At 37.9% G+C, this 18,848-nt stretch overlaps 1 protein-coding gene and 1 pseudogene across 1 annotated transcript in view; both read left to right on the top strand.

The window, feature by feature from the left end:
* LOC150103429 (NACHT domain- and WD repeat-containing protein 1) overlaps positions 1–18,848 on the top strand; it is a 102,040-nt gene that overhangs the window by 23,978 nt on the left and 59,214 nt on the right. The gene's annotated exons all lie outside the window — the stretch shown is intronic.
* LOC150103430 (5S ribosomal RNA) lies at positions 6,397–6,515 on the top strand (annotated as a pseudogene).

Here is an 18,848-nt window from a genome sequence, read left to right as displayed (position 1 = left end):
TTATTTGGTTTCAGACATTCATTTGAGAGGACTCCACCGCAAACAACACATTGTGGTTTTTGAATTTCATCCATTTCTACACTAATCAATCCGAATTTTGTATAACTTGTATCATATTTCTTTTGTTTAATTTCACTATTTATTTTTTTTACATTTACGACTGGCATTATTTTCTGTTTCACATGCATTTACATCATCTGTGGAATTATCACTATCACTACTTTCACGTGTTTCTTTTTGAATTACCAGGTGTATTTATATTTAGGAAATCAAATAATGTTCTTTGTTTGTTTGTTTTATAATGGGGTATATTTTAAGAAATAACAAATTAGTATTATAATACTGAAAGTTTCAAAAATTAATTGCACTCAAGTAGCACTTAAAAACAACGTTAAGTTCTATGCATTCATACTAGTATTGTTTAAAACTTCAGAGAATCACTTCTATCACACGTCCAGTAGGCAGATGTCTGGCAGGTTGATAGCAGCGAAAAGTCACCTTGTGGCACCACCACAAAAGAAACTACTGTATTAAACTCCATAATTCAGATTATTAATATAAAAATTATACAAGTTTGAAACAAAGTAAAATAAAGAGCAAAAAATAATTTCTTTAAGAGATTTCAAAATTTTAAAAACTAGGGAAACATTCTATAAATGCTTCATAGCCTTCGAATTTGAAGGCCCTCTGTAAGTCTATAAAATTGTGACAGCATTTTATTATGTTACTCAGGTAACCAGGCTGACAAACATAGTTCTCCTTCTTTGGTGCATCAATCTGAAAATTGGTTAGTTATAGCAGCACATCACAACATAACACACCTGTCTTGTGACCTCCTCTTTATCTCTTCATAACTCTTAGCACCAGTTAGCATCATTAGGTTATTTATGTAAGAAATTCTTGGTCTGCCTTATGGCCTCTTTCCTTCTACAGTTCTCCTTCTACAGTCCTCTCCATTATTTCTGTAATCAGTCCCTCATACTTCAGATGGTGTCCAATTAGGCTTTTTCTTCTCTTATTGATGTGGTTCATTAGTGACTGCTCTTCATGAACTATAATTAAACTGAAATATATATTGATCTTTAATTGACCAGGTGATTTATAAACATACAATGCCAACGGAGCTGTTCGGCTTCTTCAGGGCTTATAATGTTAAGAAAAAACTCAAAATGGCTAGAACAGAGAAAATGGAGTAACACTATCGTATAAATTAAAAATTAAAACAGATGCGTAACATTACACACATGGATATGTTGTATTAGTCACTGTTGTGTGAGTACACTCTGTAGTTTTGAGCGAAATCAAATTCTGGCAGACTGAGCAATCTGATTAAGGTTTTTCATATGTCAGCTATTAAATCATTCCCTGGTTTCTATTAAGATTTCTCCAAAAAACTACTACAGCTTCCTTGAAATTTCTACAATGGAAGTCTTCTTCTAGATAAGGCATAGAGCTGCTATCCCAATCAATGGTATGGTTTTGTAATTGCGAAATGATGGGCTAGACCTGAATTGTTTGTTCTGTTGTTATTAACATCTCCTATATGTTCTTTTCTTTGGATTTCAAGGCTTCTCGACATCTGTCCTATGTACTTTAGACCACAAGCACATGGCATGTTGTACACTCCAGTGTGTTTGAAGAAAGCATTACTGTCTTTTGGTGATATTAAAACATGAAGGACAGTCTTGACCGGTTTGAACGCAACTCTGATGTTGAAAGGCTTAAGAGGTTTTGCAATCTTTTTCGACACTGTATAAGGAATAACCATGGATGATCTGTATTGGGTGATGGTAGATTGTTGGTGTGGGAGGTTGCTACAAAGAATCTTGTTGATTAAATTCCTTGGATAGCCATTTTTTATTAATGTCTCTGATATATGAGTAAATTCATCATACAGTTCTTTTTCTTCTGAGATGATGTTGGTGGCTCTGTTTTTGAGCATATGTATCATGCTGAGCTTCTGGGAAATATGGTTGACACACTGGACACTACCTTCATTTCAAATCAACTCACCTTATCAAGCAGCCTTTATTTCCTTACAGCTAAACTCTTCATTCCATGCTATAGCTCCAAGCTGTCTTCTAAGCTTATCATAATCACCAGCTTTGCTTCCACATATATCCTTTCCTCACAGACGTCTGCATATGGCTAGCCACAACCCAGATGAGCAATTCGTGATCACCAACTGGAGGAAAACCCCACTCGCAATTACATCCTGATGAAATGATCAGATCTAAAACTCTTGATTCTCACATGAAATCCTTTTCATGCTGCCTTTTCAGCACTCAAGAACTAAAATAAACAGGTTATGATGCATTGTATAAGGTCTTGATCAGCCCTCATATGGATTATTGTGCAGCGCAGATCTGATCACCGGGTTTTCATGGTTGTCAGGATATGGTATAGCATATCCTGATTATTTTTTAAGTTACCTTTATAATCTTTATTCCTTTGTAGTAATATTTTTTCTTTATCTAAGCTTTTTTTGTAGCATCGGAATATTTTGTCACTTCATGATGGGTGGAATGCAGCAGGGATGGCCTCATGCCAGAATAATGGCTTGAGAAATTAGAGAATGTACACTATGTTGCAGAGCCAAGTAGACTCTATAGAGAGTAATAATAGCTATATGCATTAGTTTTTTGTAAATGGGAGAGTAGAAATAAAGGAAATGAGTTTGTAATCGACTTAGTATATAAACTTGATACCAACAATCTCTGGGGGGAGACTGAGTCTTTCCAGAGATTGTTGGTATTATTGCAAATTAGTTAACTGAAAAGGATGTCCTGACAGGAATAGAAATTGGAGGGTATAGCATATTTCAGTAGGATGGGCAAGGTAAATGAGATGATGGATTGTTACTGATGGTAAAATATGAATTATATCCTCTTAGAATAGAGAATCAGAAGGGAAATGAAATTAATGGCTCTGAGAGTATAGGGTATGAGTTACAAATGGATAAAATAAGATATTTAGTTGGATGCTGTTGTAAACCAGGAAATATAGACAGTAATAAGCAGGAAATGTTTTGGCAAATTTTGTTTGGAAAGTGCAAAGCCAGTGATCATTATAGGGACATCAACTATAACATTATAGTTGACTATAATTAACTATAACATTAACTGGCAGAGGAAGTAACATACAGTAATAAGAAAGATGAATTTTTGAACTTATTGAGGAACAGCTGTCTTAAATAGCATGTGTAATGAAGAGAACTCAATAATAATTGTGTTCTCTTCATTACAGAAGAAATGTAATGAAGAGAACACTTTTCATTGGATTTGATCATAGCAGCTGATTACACCTGAGATGTCATAATAAATTTAGTTTAATCCTTTATCCAAGTGTATGGATAAAGGATTAAACTAAATGTTTGCGCCTGAAGATACTTCAGTACTGAGGCAACTCGTAGCAAAGGTGGACTAAGCTCTCATGACTCCTTGTCTTACTATCTCCCTTAATGCAAAGCACATCTCCTTGCGGATATGTATAAGGTTATGCATTAAGGGAAGGGCCACTACCCAGACTGGTTTTGGCCTTTATTGAGGTCTCATCAGTGGGAGCTAGACCCAAAGTGGTGATGCTAAGGCAGAAGCAATAGAGAGGTCATATTTACCTATATTAGTTGCCAAGAGGTGTACCACCTTACTATTAAATTACTCTGGATTTAGAGAAAGATGTTAGAAGTTTATTTTTCACTTGGTTAGACTATAATAAATTTGGTTTAATCCTTTATCCAAGTGTATGCAAACAAAGTTTGCGCCTGAAGATACTTCAGGACTGAGGCAACTCGTAGCAAAGGTGGACCAAGCTCTCATCACTCCTTGTCTTAGTATCTCCCTTAATGCAAAGCACATCTCCTTGCGGATATGTATAATGTTATGCATTAAAGGTTAAAGTAAAAAGGATTAAACTAAATTTATTATAGTCTAACCAAGTGGAAAATAAACTTCTAACATCTTTCTCTAAATCCAGAGTAATTTAATAGTAAGGTGGTACACCTTTTGGCAACTCATATAGGTAAATATGACCTCTCCATTGCTTCTGCCTTAGTATCACCACTTTGGGTCTGGCTCCCACTGACGAGACCTCAATAAAGGTCGAAACCAGTTGGAAGCTTGTGTGATGAATGGCAATGCTGTAGCCCATGAAGTTTCAACTGAGGCTTGGCTGTTGCTGTCACCCAGGGCCTGAGTGGTTGGGGGTCATGAATGGCAATGCTGTAGCCTGTGAAGTTAACCAAGGCACGGCTGTTGCCGTTACCCTTTCAGATGAGCAAATGAGCGGCTCTGCTCGGTGGTGGTGTGTGGGGGGGGTGAGCCTGCCACAGTGTAGAGCCAACCGGTTCTCAGAGTTCTTCTCAGCAGGGCGAGCCTGTTACTGAGGGGAACAATGCTGAATTTCTGACTTTCTGATCCTGTGAGTCGCTCATTATTGGGTGATCCTGGGGAGTTTACGAATTTTTGGAGAGGTATCCCCGCACTTAAACAAGGTCGAAACCAGTCTAGGTAGTGGCCCTTCCCTTAATGCATAACATTATACATATCCTTAAGGAGATATGCTTTGCATTAAGGGAGATACTAAGACAAGGAGTGATGAGAGCTTGGTCCACCTTTGCTATTAGTTGCCTCAGTCCTGAAGTATCTTCAGGTGCAAACTTTGTTTGCATACACTTGGATAAAGGGTTAAACTAAATTTATTATAGTCTAACCAAGTGAAAAATAAACTTCTGAGATGTCATACTTACCCCCTAGCTGGTGAGAGCAAGCATGTAATAGTCTTATCATGCAGAAGTATCAAGGTAGAAGCAATTTATGTGGAAGTATAAAATAGGCAACTATAATAGACTTAGAAACCAACTTAGATCAGACAATGGGTGAAAGAATTTGAAAGAAGAGAAATCAGTAATGCTGATTTCTCTTCTTTCAAATTAAATCTTTTAAGAAACCTAACCTTTAAGAAAAAATAGTTAACAACAATATCATATCGTATACCTTGAGAATAAGATAAAGTGATTTGGAGTAAAATGGATGACTCTGGAAATCAAATAGGAACTGCAGATGAAAAAGAGATTATGGAAGGCATGTAAAAAGAGGTGGAGAACAGTTGAATGAGGAATATAAGGCTCAGGCTAGGAAGAGGACTTGCAGTCCAAGAGCTCAAAAATAAATTTTTTGCTGTATGACCATTAGGAGGAAAAAGGATTGCGAATAGATGAACTTGCTAAATAGAGATGGTACTTAGGTGACATTGAGCTATTTAATGATCACTTTATTTGGATGTTCCATCCTAGTACAACAGGCTTTTTTTCCCTGGAGGGTGAAGTATTAGAAGTGAATAAAGATGATGTATTCCGAATACTAAACACTAGATGTCAGTAAGGTAATGGGGACTGACCAGATGGGATTTCCCTATGTGTTTTAAGTGAATATGTTAAAGAACTGAATTGACCTTGCCATTAATCTGGCTGTTTAATGCAAGTCTTGCAATAGGATAAATTCTTGAATTGTAGGAGGAGGATAATATAGTGGCAATGCATAAGGAATGGTAGTAGAATAGACCTATTAAACTGTAGACCAGTTTGTATTTAGAGGTATCAAACTGTAGACCAATCTGTATTTCTTCTGTGGTTGTTAAGATTTTGGAAAAATTGGTAAGAATTCATAGTGATATTCAGATGATAGCAGTATATTTGTTCAGGCCAGCATAGTTTTGTTGAGAGACATTCTTGTGTTAATAATCTGGTTACCTTTTATAACAAAGTAATAAGAGCAGCAGATGTGGGTAAGGCATACAAATAATTTTTTTCCTTTGGATTTTGAAAGGGATTTGAACAGTGCCATGGGAAAACTTGGTATTTAAGTTGTGATATATATATTTTGGATATTAGATTAGTGGATTAAATTGGCAACTGGCTTTCTGATAGATATCAGAGAGTTGTATAATGGGGAACAGTATCAGGGAGTAGGAAGGTTACAAGTGGAGTTACATAAGGATCAGTACACGGATCATTATTTCAGTCTTTATGTCAATGATATTGTCACTGAATTACATAGTGATATTCAGTTGTTTGTAGATGATGTGAAACTTGAGAGAGTTATTAGCAATAGTACTGATGTTTTGGCTCTTCAGGAGGAATAGAATAAGCTGGAAAGGTGGGCAAGTAAATTGGGATCATAGTTTAATTCAACTAAATGTAAAGTTTTGAAATTTGGGATCCTCAGATAAGATGAAATCATCCTCAGAAATCATCCCAAGATTTCTATCTGAAATCATCCCAAGATTTCTATCTGAAATCATCCCAAGATTTCTATCTGAAATCTTGGGATGATTTCAGATAGAAATTTGTAGTTCAGAGGATATATTGCAAAAATTATGAAGACCACCTTGAGAACTGTCAGCAGCCAGATCAGTTTGAAAGCACCAGTTATCGTCTGATCACTGAAGTTAAGCAAACCTGAATCCAGTTAGTACTTGGAAGGGTGTCCACCTGGGAACCTTGGGTGCTGCTGGCATTAATTATTTGTGGAAGGAAGGCAAGATAGTGCTGCTTTATAAGGGAGGTGATAGAACTCAGGCATCAAATTATAGATGTATCTATGTGTCAGGTGTCATGGTTAAGTTGTTGGAGAAGCTGGTGTGAACTAGGATCTAGAAGTGGTTGATAACAACAAGAGGAGAGGGATACACGGTAGTATACTTAGATTTCGCAAAGGCTTTTGATAGATTACTGCATGATAAGTTGATAGTCAAACTAGAACAGATGGGGTTGGATATTAGATTAGCATTGGATTACAGACTGGCTATCTGATAGGTATCAGCAAGTTGTGTATGGGGGAGCAATATCCAGAAAGAGGAAAGTCACTAGTGGTGTGCCTCAGGGGTGTGTTTTAGGGCCATTGCTGTTTAACCTGTATGTAATGATATTGGCAAAATTCAGATGGGGATATTCAGTTGTTTGCAAATGATGTAAAGTTGAGATGAACTATGAAGAGTAGAGAAGATGTTGTGGCCTTACAAGAAGACTTGAATAAATTGAGTGAATGGGCATGGAAATGGGGATGTGAGTTCAATGTTGTAAAATGTAAGGTTTTAAATTTTGGTAAACGAAGATGGGATGTAGAATTTATGCTTGGTGGGATATATTGTTGTAGGTGGAGGTAATGAGGATGTACAATGTAGGTAATGAGGATAGACTTGAATGCATGCGAACTACAGAGTTTAGTGTATAGAAGATGAAGGGGGGGTAAGATATGAGTAAAACATTTAAGCTGTATCAAATTGACATTGGGTAGATTTTTCATATGTTAGAACAAGGGGATGCAATAAGGACATGGGCATCACTGGAAGTAGTAAGTAAGAGGGTAAAAGTAAGTAATTTACATGGAGAGTAGTAGGAGCATGGAATGCATTGCCTGAGAGGATGGTGAGCATGCAAACAGTGCCTTAGTTAAAGGGATGGTATGGTATGTATGACTTTATGTTGTTTAAGGTGGACCTCAAATTACGTCTTATGGGAATAGAGTGACTGATGCAGAGGACATAGTGGAATTGTTCAATGAACACTTTATTGGAGTATTTCATCCTGGAGGAGTCAGTTTTAATTCTAGAGGAATCGGGCAGGTTGGAGGTTTAGAGGTACAGGAGGAGAGTGTGTTTCAAATACTGAGTACTCTGGATGTCAGTAAAGTTGTGGGACTGGATGGTATTTCACCATGAGTTTTGAGAGAATGTGCTAGGGAACTGACAGTGCCTTTGACCTGTCTTTTCAATGCAAGTCTGACTGCGGGAAAGGTGCCCATGGAAAGGAACGAAGGTAAGATAGTGCCATTGCATAAGGGTGGTAGCAGACTGGAAGTGTCTAATTATAGGCCAGTTTGTGTGCCATCAGTAGTTGTTAAGATCTTGGAGAAAGTAGTGAGGAACCATATACAGCATTGGGCAGATGGGGGTAATGTTATCAGTGAGAGTCTGCATAGATTTCTGAACGGCAATCTTGTTTTAGCAATATGCTAGCCTTTTATGATAAAGTTACAAGAGCATTAGATGAGGGGAAAGGCATATACTGCCATTTTCCTAGACTTAGCGAAGGCATTTGACAGGGTGCCACATGATAAGCTGATATTTAAGTTGCAGCACATGGGTCTGGATGTCAGATTGGTCAACTGGATTCAGGATTGGCTGTCCGATAGGTATTGGAGAGTTGTGTATGGTGGGGCAGTTTCAAGGAAGCAGAGGGTTACAAGTGGGGTCCCACAGGGCTCAGTACTGGGACCTATATTGTTTAACCTTTATATATGACATTGTTAGTGGATTGCAAGGGGATATTCAGTTATTTGCAGATGATGCGAAGCTGGGAAGGATTATTAGTAATAGTGCAGATGCGGCAGCCCTGCAAGAGGATTTGAATAAGCTAGAGAGGTGGACAAATGAATGGGGATGTCGGTTTAATGCAGCAAAATGTAAGGTCTTGAGGTTTGGAAAACATTGATGGGACACTGCATACTCGATGGGAGGAGTTATACTGGAGGAAGTAGGGAAGACAAGAGATCTGGGGTTGATGATTGATAGAAACCTAAAATTTAGGGAAAATATTGCAAAGGTGGTGAAGGTAACACAGAGGATTGCTGCAATAATGAGAAGCACGCTGACCTGCAGAGATAAAAAAGTTATCATTTCGTTGTATAAGACCCTGATCAGACCACACTTGGACTATTGTTCTCAGATTTGGTCCCCAGGATTTGAAGGGGATAAATTAACTGTGGAAAGGGTACAAAGGCGGATAACAAAGATGGTTTCAGGACTGTACAATGATAGTTATGAAGATCGGCTGAGGGAATGTGGACTGCAGAGTTTGGTGGATAGAAGAAGGAGAATGATATGATTGAGACTTTTAAACTGCTGAGAGGTGGTTACAGGGTTGACACTGGGGAGTTCTTTCACTTGGTTGAACAGCAGGAAGGAGTGATGACAAGAGGCCATCCCTGGAAGTTACGAAAGGAAACTGTGAGCAAGAGGGTTGAGGAGTGGTTTCTTTGCATGGAGGGTGGTTGAACCATGGAATGCACTGCCTGATAGAGTGGTGAGAGCAAGAATGGTCAATGAGTTTAAGGAGTGGTATGACAGACTTTGTGTTTCTTAGTGGGGGGGAACCTCCCCTCGATGAGTCTTGATAGACTTTGTGTTTCTTAGGAAGGACCTCCCACAATGAGTCTTTTGACTCTATGGAGGCCTGAATAATAATAATAATAATAATGATAACTTGGAGGCCTGGAATAATACAATAATAATCTTTTCATGAATTGTGTCTATCTGCTTTTATACATAATTTAGTTTTCTTCCATTCTCTTATATGTTCACTTACTAGCCAGGATCTTTTTATATAGGAAACATGTGGGAAAGCTGTCTTTGAAGACAGTTTGACACATGCTTCCTTGACTGAGTCAATATTTTCTTTAGATTTTGTCTCTTAGTGTTTAATGGTTGGTTCTCACTTACAAAAATTTGTATGTTTTCCTCCCTAATAATTTTTGTATATTTGAATCTATAGTTAACATTGGAAAATCGTTGTTGTTTGACTTTGATTCTGAAATTTTTAGTACAAATTTTCCTTTCCAATTGGATACTTCAGAAACAGTGACAGGGAAGAACAAGAGGTCATCCCTGGAAACTGTATATAGAGAGTATGAACAGGGTTTGCAGTGTGAGCAGTGAGAAACACGTTTTTTGCATCCAGAGTTGTGAATGATTGGAATGCTTTGCCTGAGAGTGTGGTGTCTGCAGAGAATGCGAGTGTGTTTAAAGCATGGTATGATGAGCTGTGTGTGTATGATAAAAGGACCTCCTAGATGAGTCTTTGATTCCATGGGGTCTTGGGTAATAATAATAATACTCGTTTTATCCTGTTCAATACTCTGTGTGTGTGTTGGTCACCTCCTGTGTATACACCTGTATTTTATACCAATCTGAAGGCATCCCTATTAATAGTAAATTGTTTAGACTTTCTTGTTTTGTTTATATTCTTTTGATATGAATTTATGCATATTATTGGCACAGAATCTAAAATTTAGAGGACACGTTGCCCAAATTGTGAGGACAATACAATGAAATTTAGGAATGATGCGGCAGAAACTGACTTGTAGAAGTATGAAGATTCTTGTTCCATTGTATAAAGCTCTGATTAGGCCACATGTGGGCTGCTGTACCCTACCTTAATATTCGGTTGTAGGATGATGTGAAGTTTGGAATGGTTGTATTAGTAATAGTGGCAACATGATAGTCTTTCAGGAGGATTTTAATAACCTGGACAGATGGACAAATGAGTGGAAGATGTCTGTTTTATGTGATTAAATGTAAGGTCTTGAAATTTGGAATTCACTGATGGGAGGCTGCATACTTTATTAGTGGAACTATACTACAGGAAGTGGAGGAGGCAAGGGATCTTTGGGTGATAAAAAAATATAAAAAATTAAGTTTATGGGAATATGTATGTTGAGGCTTAAGTGCTGTGAAGAATTCATGTTGGAAGTTTAATGGAATATTACCAGCACTGAGAAAGGATTAAAACTAATTTTAACATTTCCAATATTTTGTCTCCGTCACAGAGACATCTTCGGGGATTACAAAAGGATTAGAGGGCGCACCACCTAGATAGGACTTTAGTTTCACTTTGTATTGTATTTGTGTGTGTGTGTTGTTACAAAAAGTTTTTGTATTCCCCAAAGATGTCTCTGTGACGAGACAAAATATTGTAAGTATTAAAATTAGTTTTAATTCTTTCTCAGTGCTATTAATATTCCATTAAACCTCCAACATGAATAAGTTTATGGGACATAGTGCAAAGATGGAGAAGGTCACCCAGAGGATCGCTGCAATACTAAGAAGGACTTTGACCAAGCAGAGATAAGTGATAATTTCATTGCATAAACCCTGATCAGAACATATCTGGATTATTGTGCTTAGATCTGGTCACTGGGATTTATTATTATTATTATTATTATTAAACAAGACCTCATGGAGTCAAAGACTCATCTAGGAGATCCTTTTATCTCACACACATCTCATCATACCGTGTCTTAAACACATTCAAACTCCTTGCAGACACCACACTCTCAGGCAAGGCATTCCAATCACTCACAACTCTGCACGAAAAAAACCTGCCTCTCACACCCTCTTTATACGGTTTCCAGGGATGACCTCTGGTTCTCCCCTGATCTCCCACTATTCTCTGTAGAACTTCTCCACCATTGATCCTATAACAACCCCTTACCAACTTCTAGGTCTCTATCATATCTCCCCTCTTCCTTCTCTTCACTAGACTCAGCAAATTACATCTTTTCAATCTTTCCTCATACTCGACATTCCAGAGGCCAGAAACTACCTTAGTCAGTCGCCTTTGGACCCCTTCCAACATATCTTCATCTTTCTGAAAACCAGGTGACCAAATCTGGGCACAATAGTCCATGTGTGGCCTAATCAAAGCCTTATACAATGGAACAAGAATCTCCCCAACTTCTACACGTCAGTGTCCTCCGCATCATTCCCAGAAGTCTTTCTGTTGTCTTCACAATTTTGGCAATGTGTCCTCTAAATTTTAGATCATTATCCACTATCACCGCCAGATCTCTTATTTCCTCTACTTCCAACAATACATTCTCACCAAGCATAAATTCTGCATCCCATCTTTGTTTTCCAAATTTTAAAACCTTACATTTTGCAACATTGAACTCACATCCCCATTTGATTGCCCAATCACTCAATTTATTCAAGTCTTCTTGCAAGGCCACAACATCTTCACTACTCTTTATGGTTCGTCCCACCTTTGCATCATCTGCAAACAACTGAATATCTCCATCCAAATCTTTGCCAATATCATTAATATACAACTTAAATAGTAATGGCCCCAAAACAGAATCCTGAGGCACTCCACTTTCCTTTTCCTGGATATTGCACCCCCATACACAACTTGTTGATACCTATCAGATAGCCAGTCTCCAATCCAATGCACTAATCTAATATCCAACCCCATCTGCTCTAGTTTGACTGTCAACTTATCATGAGGTACTCTATCAAAAGCTTTTGCAAAATCCAAGTATATTGCTGTGTATCCTTCTTCTCTGTCCAAGGAAGCAGTCACTTTATTGTAATAAGTAAGTAGATTACTAAAACAGGACCTCCCTTTAGCAAATCCATGCTGTCCATCAACGATTATACGATTGTTGTCAACCCAACTCTGGATCCTAGTTCTCACAAGCTTCTCCAACAACTTAACCACAACACCTGACACACAGATAGGCCTATAGTTTGATGCTTGAGTTCGATCACCTCCTTTATGAAGTGGCACTATCTTGCCCTCCTTCCACTCTTTAGGAACATGACCAAGTGCAAGACTCGTATTAAAAAAATATGTCAAGGCAGGTGTCAACTCTCTAGCACATTCCTTCAGAATACGCGGTGATATATTATCAAGTCCCACAGCCTTATTTATATCTAGTTTACTCAACTCCCCAAACACCTCTTGCTCACTTACAGTCAGTTTCTCCTCCCCATCATCAACTGCTCTTAATCTCTCCATGAAGTCACATTCACAAGATTGAAAGATCTTTATGAACTGCTCATTAAGTATCTCCACCACACATTCTGCAACAGCTGTCTTTATACCATTTCCTCCAATCAATGTCATCCTTCCATAATCATTCTTTCTTTTGCTGGCTACATATCGAAAGAACTCCCTAGGATTCTTTTTGGCTTCATTAGCTAACTGCTGTTCATACCTCTCTTTAGCTACTCTCACCAACCAAGTCACCCTCCTTGCCTGATCTTTATACACCTCACGAAATTGGTTACTTCCACTTCTCTTATGCTGCCTCCACAATGCCCTTTTTCTCTGTATCTCATGCTTAATCTCTTTATTCATCCATCTCACACCTACCTTATTTAACCTTCTCACCCGTGGTATACATTTAGACATTGCATCTACTAAATAGTTTTTGAAAATCCCCCACGCTGCATTGATCTCTTTTCCAGCTAACTCCTCATTCCATGCTACACCTGCAAGCTGTCTCCTGAGCTCTTCATAATCACCCCCCCTTGTAGTTCCACATATACCCTTTTTTCACAGGGGTCCTTGCACTGGCAACCACCCAGGTAATCACCTCATGGTCACTTTCACCAATTGGTGGATGATTTGATACCTCATTGATAATTATATCCTCCAATGAGATGACCAAATCCTAGACCCTTAATCCTCGTGTGCCCTCTGTTACATACTGTTTGAGGTAGTTATCCCTCAAAAACTCAAGAAACTCATTTTCTCTACTTCCGGTTGCTATCTCTTCATTCCAGTCTATATTGCCATAATTAAAATCACCCATAATGATCACCCTTTTCTTATTTGCTTGGCTTATTTGACTATACATTTCACTATCACCACCATCCACATTACCAGGTCTATAACAACATCCCACCAAGTATTTGATTCTATTCACCTCTATCTCACACCATACTGCCTCAAAACCACTGGCCCTATTTCCCTCTTGCATCTCTACCTTGTATGGACATTACTCTTTCTCTATCATCAATAGCTCTCCCCCCTCCCTTTTTACCCCTTCTATCCTCACGAAACATATCATACCTTTCCATCTCTATTCCTGTCAGGATGTCGTCCTCATCTAACCATGTCTCACTTATTCTGACAATCTCTGGGTGCACAGACGCAATTAGTGCAACCATTTCATCCGCCTTGTTTCTTATACTTCTAGTATTGGTATACAAACACAACTCATTTCTGGATCTACAGCTAGTTCCACTGATACCACTCACTCGATGTGATCTCTCCATGCTGGACTGGGGCCATTTCCCTTTCTGCTTCTTCATTTTAGAACCCTTTGCAATTCCATCTGTTTCCTCTTGATCCCTGGTCATCCCATTACTTTCCTGCCTACACATGCTCTCACCTCCTCTTGGAGCATCCACCTTTCTCATGCTGTGTTCCCCTATCCACCCTGAGCCTCCCCATTTCCCTGCTCCTCTTGCAACCCCATTCTCTCATTTTCTATACTCATACCTCTCACTTCCCCATTCATTTCCACCTCTTCAATCTCTCCTGTCTTACTCTCCTGCTCTTCCACATCACTCCCCTCTTGATCTGATTCATTCTCTCTATTCACTTCTCTACTTTCCAGCAGCAGTCTCTCCAAGCGACTCACACCATAACCACTCAAATGCAGTCCATCGCTCCCATACAGCTCACTTCGTCCCTCAAACTCATTCCACACATTAACAAACTGTATTCCCATCTCCTCACACATTTCAGCCAGAATATCATTCATAATCCTTGCTCTCCGCCTCATTTCACCACAATCATACCTAGGCAACACACTGACTACCCTTCCTGTCACACTATTCTGTTTTATCTTTCCAAGCAGTCTCCTGACATTCATTTTGACATGCTCTTTGTTCTCTCTCAAATCATTTGTACCAATTAATACAATTAACTCTTTTGCTCGCTCCCACCTCATATTCAATGCCTCAATCACTCTACTCATTTTACCGCCTGGAAAACATACCTTGTGCATTTTATCCTCTAGCACACCTGTAATAATGGAGTAGCCATACAACGCCACTCATTCATCTTTCGTTAACTCTTTCATGCCATCATGATTTATTTTAATAGTTTTGACCTGAATTCTCTTAATTTCATTCCACATCCATTTCATTTCTTGCTTCATCCAATCCAATTCACCTTCCAAACCTCGCGACACATTCTCTCTATCATTAAATCTTTCTAACTCTCGACCCCCTCTTCTCACTTTCCCTCTCATTCATCCTTCTTTGTTTCCGTACTTTCAGCCCAACATATGTCCAACTTTCACTATCATTCTTCTCACTTTCACTCTCATTTATCTTTCTTTGTTTCCGTACTTTCGGACTAACATGCATCCAACTTTCGCTATCATTCTTCTCACTTTTACTGTCATTCATCTTTCTTTGGTAATTTCGTTCCAACATGCGTCCAACTTTCGCCATCATTCATTCTTTCGATTTTTTTTACTTGCGATTTCTGCATCACGCCATTTCTACTTTCATTCGTTCTCTCAATTTCGTTTCTTTCCTCCTCACTTTCGTCCCTTTTAACATCCATTACGGTTGTCAAATCGCTCTTTTTTTTTTTTCCGGATTTTTTAACTTTTTTTCGCTTCTCTTCCTCACCATCCTTCTCTTTCAAACGTGCACTCGTGACACAATCGGTACTAGCACTTTCTGTCATCAATTTCATATTTGCATTCATCAGTTCCTCATTCAGGTCACACTTTGCACACACCCTTCTTCCATCCGCACTAAACATCCACAAATCATTTATGTAATCGAAGGAATACATATAACAGACCTCACACTTAACGATATGACTGAAATCTAAATTAAAATCATGGAATGACAATGCCAGCGTTTTTTTTTTTTTTTTTTTTTTTTTCTCTCTCTGCAGGTTACTGGGTCTAATAATAACGATTTCGTAATTTAGTTTAGGCAAGGAAAAAACTCCCACACTAATAATATCGGTAGCTTACAACGTTTACAGCCGCTCTTATTTAAACAATTACGCATATATACTTAATTATTCCTAGTAAAGCTTATCTGAATCAGGAGCTTTGATGAGGATAAATTAACTGTGGATAGAGGGCAAAGGATTTACACTGGCAAGATTTTTCTTATAGTAGATCAAGTACAAGGGGCCATTCCTGGAAGGAAAGGTGGTTGGACTATGAACTACTCAGGCGTTGCCTGAGTAGGGTTGTGAACATGCAGATGCTGAATGGGTTTTATGGAGCGATGTGATATACTCTTCAGAGGTCCTTCAGAGTGATATTATTATTAACACCAGACCTCCATGGAGTCAAACACTGTTCACACAAAGCCCATCAAATCTTGCTTTAAACTCATTCAATGCATATGCATTTACCACAATGTCAGGTAACACATTCCACTCGCCAACCACTCTCCATCCAAAGAACCTGCTCATACTCTCCTTATACAGCTTCTAGGCGTATCCAGTGTTCTACTAAGGGTACTCTTCTGATATACTCTTCAGATGTCCTGAAGAGTAATAATAATAAATAATAATAATGAAATTAACTATTTAATTATTATTATGTGACATCCCCAAGGACTCATTGCAGTAGGACACTCTATTCCACTCTGCTACATACATCTGATCATCTCCCTTACTACTTAATTCTTTCATTACACAACCATCATCAACAGCATCTACTGCCCATCACTACCACCAACAGTATATTTTTGTCTGTAAATTTCATGTGTTCTGAGAGCTTATTTGCCTGTATATAGGATAAAAAACAAAACAAAGTTTTTGGGAGAAAAACCCTATACTCTGTATGAGATTGGCTAAATGATTATTATTTTATTCACATAATTGATAATTGATACACAGTCAAAACATGATATCATATAAATAAAAATATGACTGGTGATTCAGAACAATTCAGATTCTACCCAAGAATCTAAGAATAGTCCGTCAGGTGGCGTCGTAAAATATGGACTGTTCCAAGTAATGCTGTTTTTTGTAAGTCATATGAGGTCACTTCATTGATTTTTAATTGCTGTAAATAGTTGGACAGCTTCTTTGAAGTTGCACCAAGTGCACCGATAACTATTGGAATGACTTTGGTGTGTTTAAGCCACAGTCGGCCAACTTCGATTGCCAGATCTCGATATTTAGTAATTTTTTCCAGTTCTTTGTTGTTGATGTTGTTATCACTGGTACTGCAATATCGATAATCCAAACCTGTCGATGTTCGATAATTGTGATGTCAGGTCTATTGTGTTCCAAATACCGATCAGTTTGTATTCTAAAGTCCCAGAGAATTTTTGCTGTTTCATTTTCCAATACAGTCTCTATTTTATGCTGCCACCAGTTATTAAAAGTAGGAAAGCCATATTTTTTGCATACATGCCAATGAACTATTTTGGCCACTTGATCATGACGGTATTTATGGTCAGTTTGAGCTATTTTGCTGCAGGCACTGATTAGATGTTCTACAATCTCATCTTTCTGATTGCATAATCTGCATTTGCTGTTATTATTGATGTTGAAAATTTTTGCTTTGATTGCATTAGTTTGTAATGCCCGTTCTTGAGCTGCTAGAATAAATCCTTCTGGTTCTTTTTTAATGTATCCGTGTTGTAGCCATTGCCATGTCTTGTTCACATCGATTTTGTCCTCAGTATCTCGAAGAAATTGGCCATGCAAAGGTTTATTTTTCCAGCGCACATATCGGATATTTTGTAGTTCCTTTTTGTAATCGGATTTGTTTCCTGTTGCTTTTAGAAGGCCCTCTTGTGTAATTGCTTGAAGCATTGGCTCAGAGCTATTGTCGATGTAATTTCTTAAACCAATTTCTTCTTCTTCCACAGTCTGTCTCACTTGGAGCAGACCCTGTCCACCTATTCTCCTCGGTAGGTACAACTGGTCAACATCACTTCATGGATGTAATGCATGATGCATAGTCATTAGTTTTCTAGTTTTGTGGTCTAGTTTGTCCAGGTCTTCTTTTGTCCAATTTATTATGCCAGCTGTGTATCGGATCACTGGTATAGCCTAAGAATTCATTGCTCTAATTGTGTTTAATTCATTTAGTTTTGTTTTCAGAATATTTCCAACTCTTTTGATGTATTCTGATGCTGCCTGTTGTTTAACTTTCGAGTGGAGAATATCATTGGCTTCTAATATTCCTAGGTATTTATAGTGTTCGTCAGCTGAAATTGCTTTTATATATTTCTCTTGATCAAAATTAAAATTGCTAGTGTCATTAATTTTTCCACGTTTAATAGATAAAATTGCGCATTTATCTAAACCAAATTCCATTTTGATGTCCTGACTGAAAATACGAACTATGTTCAATAAAGAATCTATTTGCTGGGCTGATTTTCCATATAGCTTCAAATCATCCATATACAACAGATGGGAAATTTTAATATTACATTTAGGAATTTCATAACCAAGCTTTATTTTGTTCAGAATCATAGATAAAGGTATCAAAGAAATGTTGAAGAGCAATGGTGACAAGAATCACCTTGGAAAATTCCACATTTAATGCTGATATCTCCAAATCCTTCATTATTCACTATTAATGTTGTTTTGCATGATTTCATAACAGTAGCCAGAAACGAACATATGTTTTTGCTAATTCCAGATATTTTTAATGATTGTAGGATCCAGGAGTGTGGGAGGGAATCGAATGCTTTCTTGTAATCTCTCCCTGCCATGTTTAAATTAGTTTTTCATCTTTTAGAGTTTCTGAGAATCATTTTATTAATAAGGATCTGGTCTTTTGATCCTCTAGATTTTTGAAAATTGCCTTTTTTGTTCAATCGGATAAATCTGAAAAGTAGTGGTATATGGAATTTGCTATGATTGCAGTGAGCAGCTTAAGCATAGTTGGTAGGCATGTTATTGGACGATAGTTACTTGGGTCTGCATCCTTATCCTTATCGTTCATAAAGGGAAAAGTGCGCCCAGATATCATCCAGTCTTCCACTGAGCCAGACTGCAACAAATAATTAAATTTTTCTGCCATTCGATCATGTAGACTGGTTAGATGTTTTAACCAAAATCCATTTAGTTCGTCCTTGCCAGGTGCACTCCAGTTTTTTAATTTTCTAGCTTGAGAATTGACCATTTCTTTAGTGATAATGACATTTTGCATTTGTTTTTGTTTCATTTCTGATTCTATTTCCTTAATCCATGAAGCATTTTTATTGTGTTCAATAGGATTATTCCAGACTGACTTCCAAAATTTGAATGTTTCTTCTTTTCAGGGCGAATGATGGTT

Source organism: Typopeltis vanoorti, chromosome 9 (genome assembly GCF_054136105.1).
Source record: "Typopeltis vanoorti isolate ZY-2024b chromosome 9, IOZ_Tvanoo_1.0, whole genome shotgun sequence".
NCBI lineage: Eukaryota > Metazoa > Arthropoda > Arachnida > Uropygi > Thelyphonidae > Typopeltis > Typopeltis vanoorti.
The sequence above is the reverse complement of the archived record's forward strand: the minus strand, read 5'-3'. Positions and strand labels throughout refer to the sequence as shown.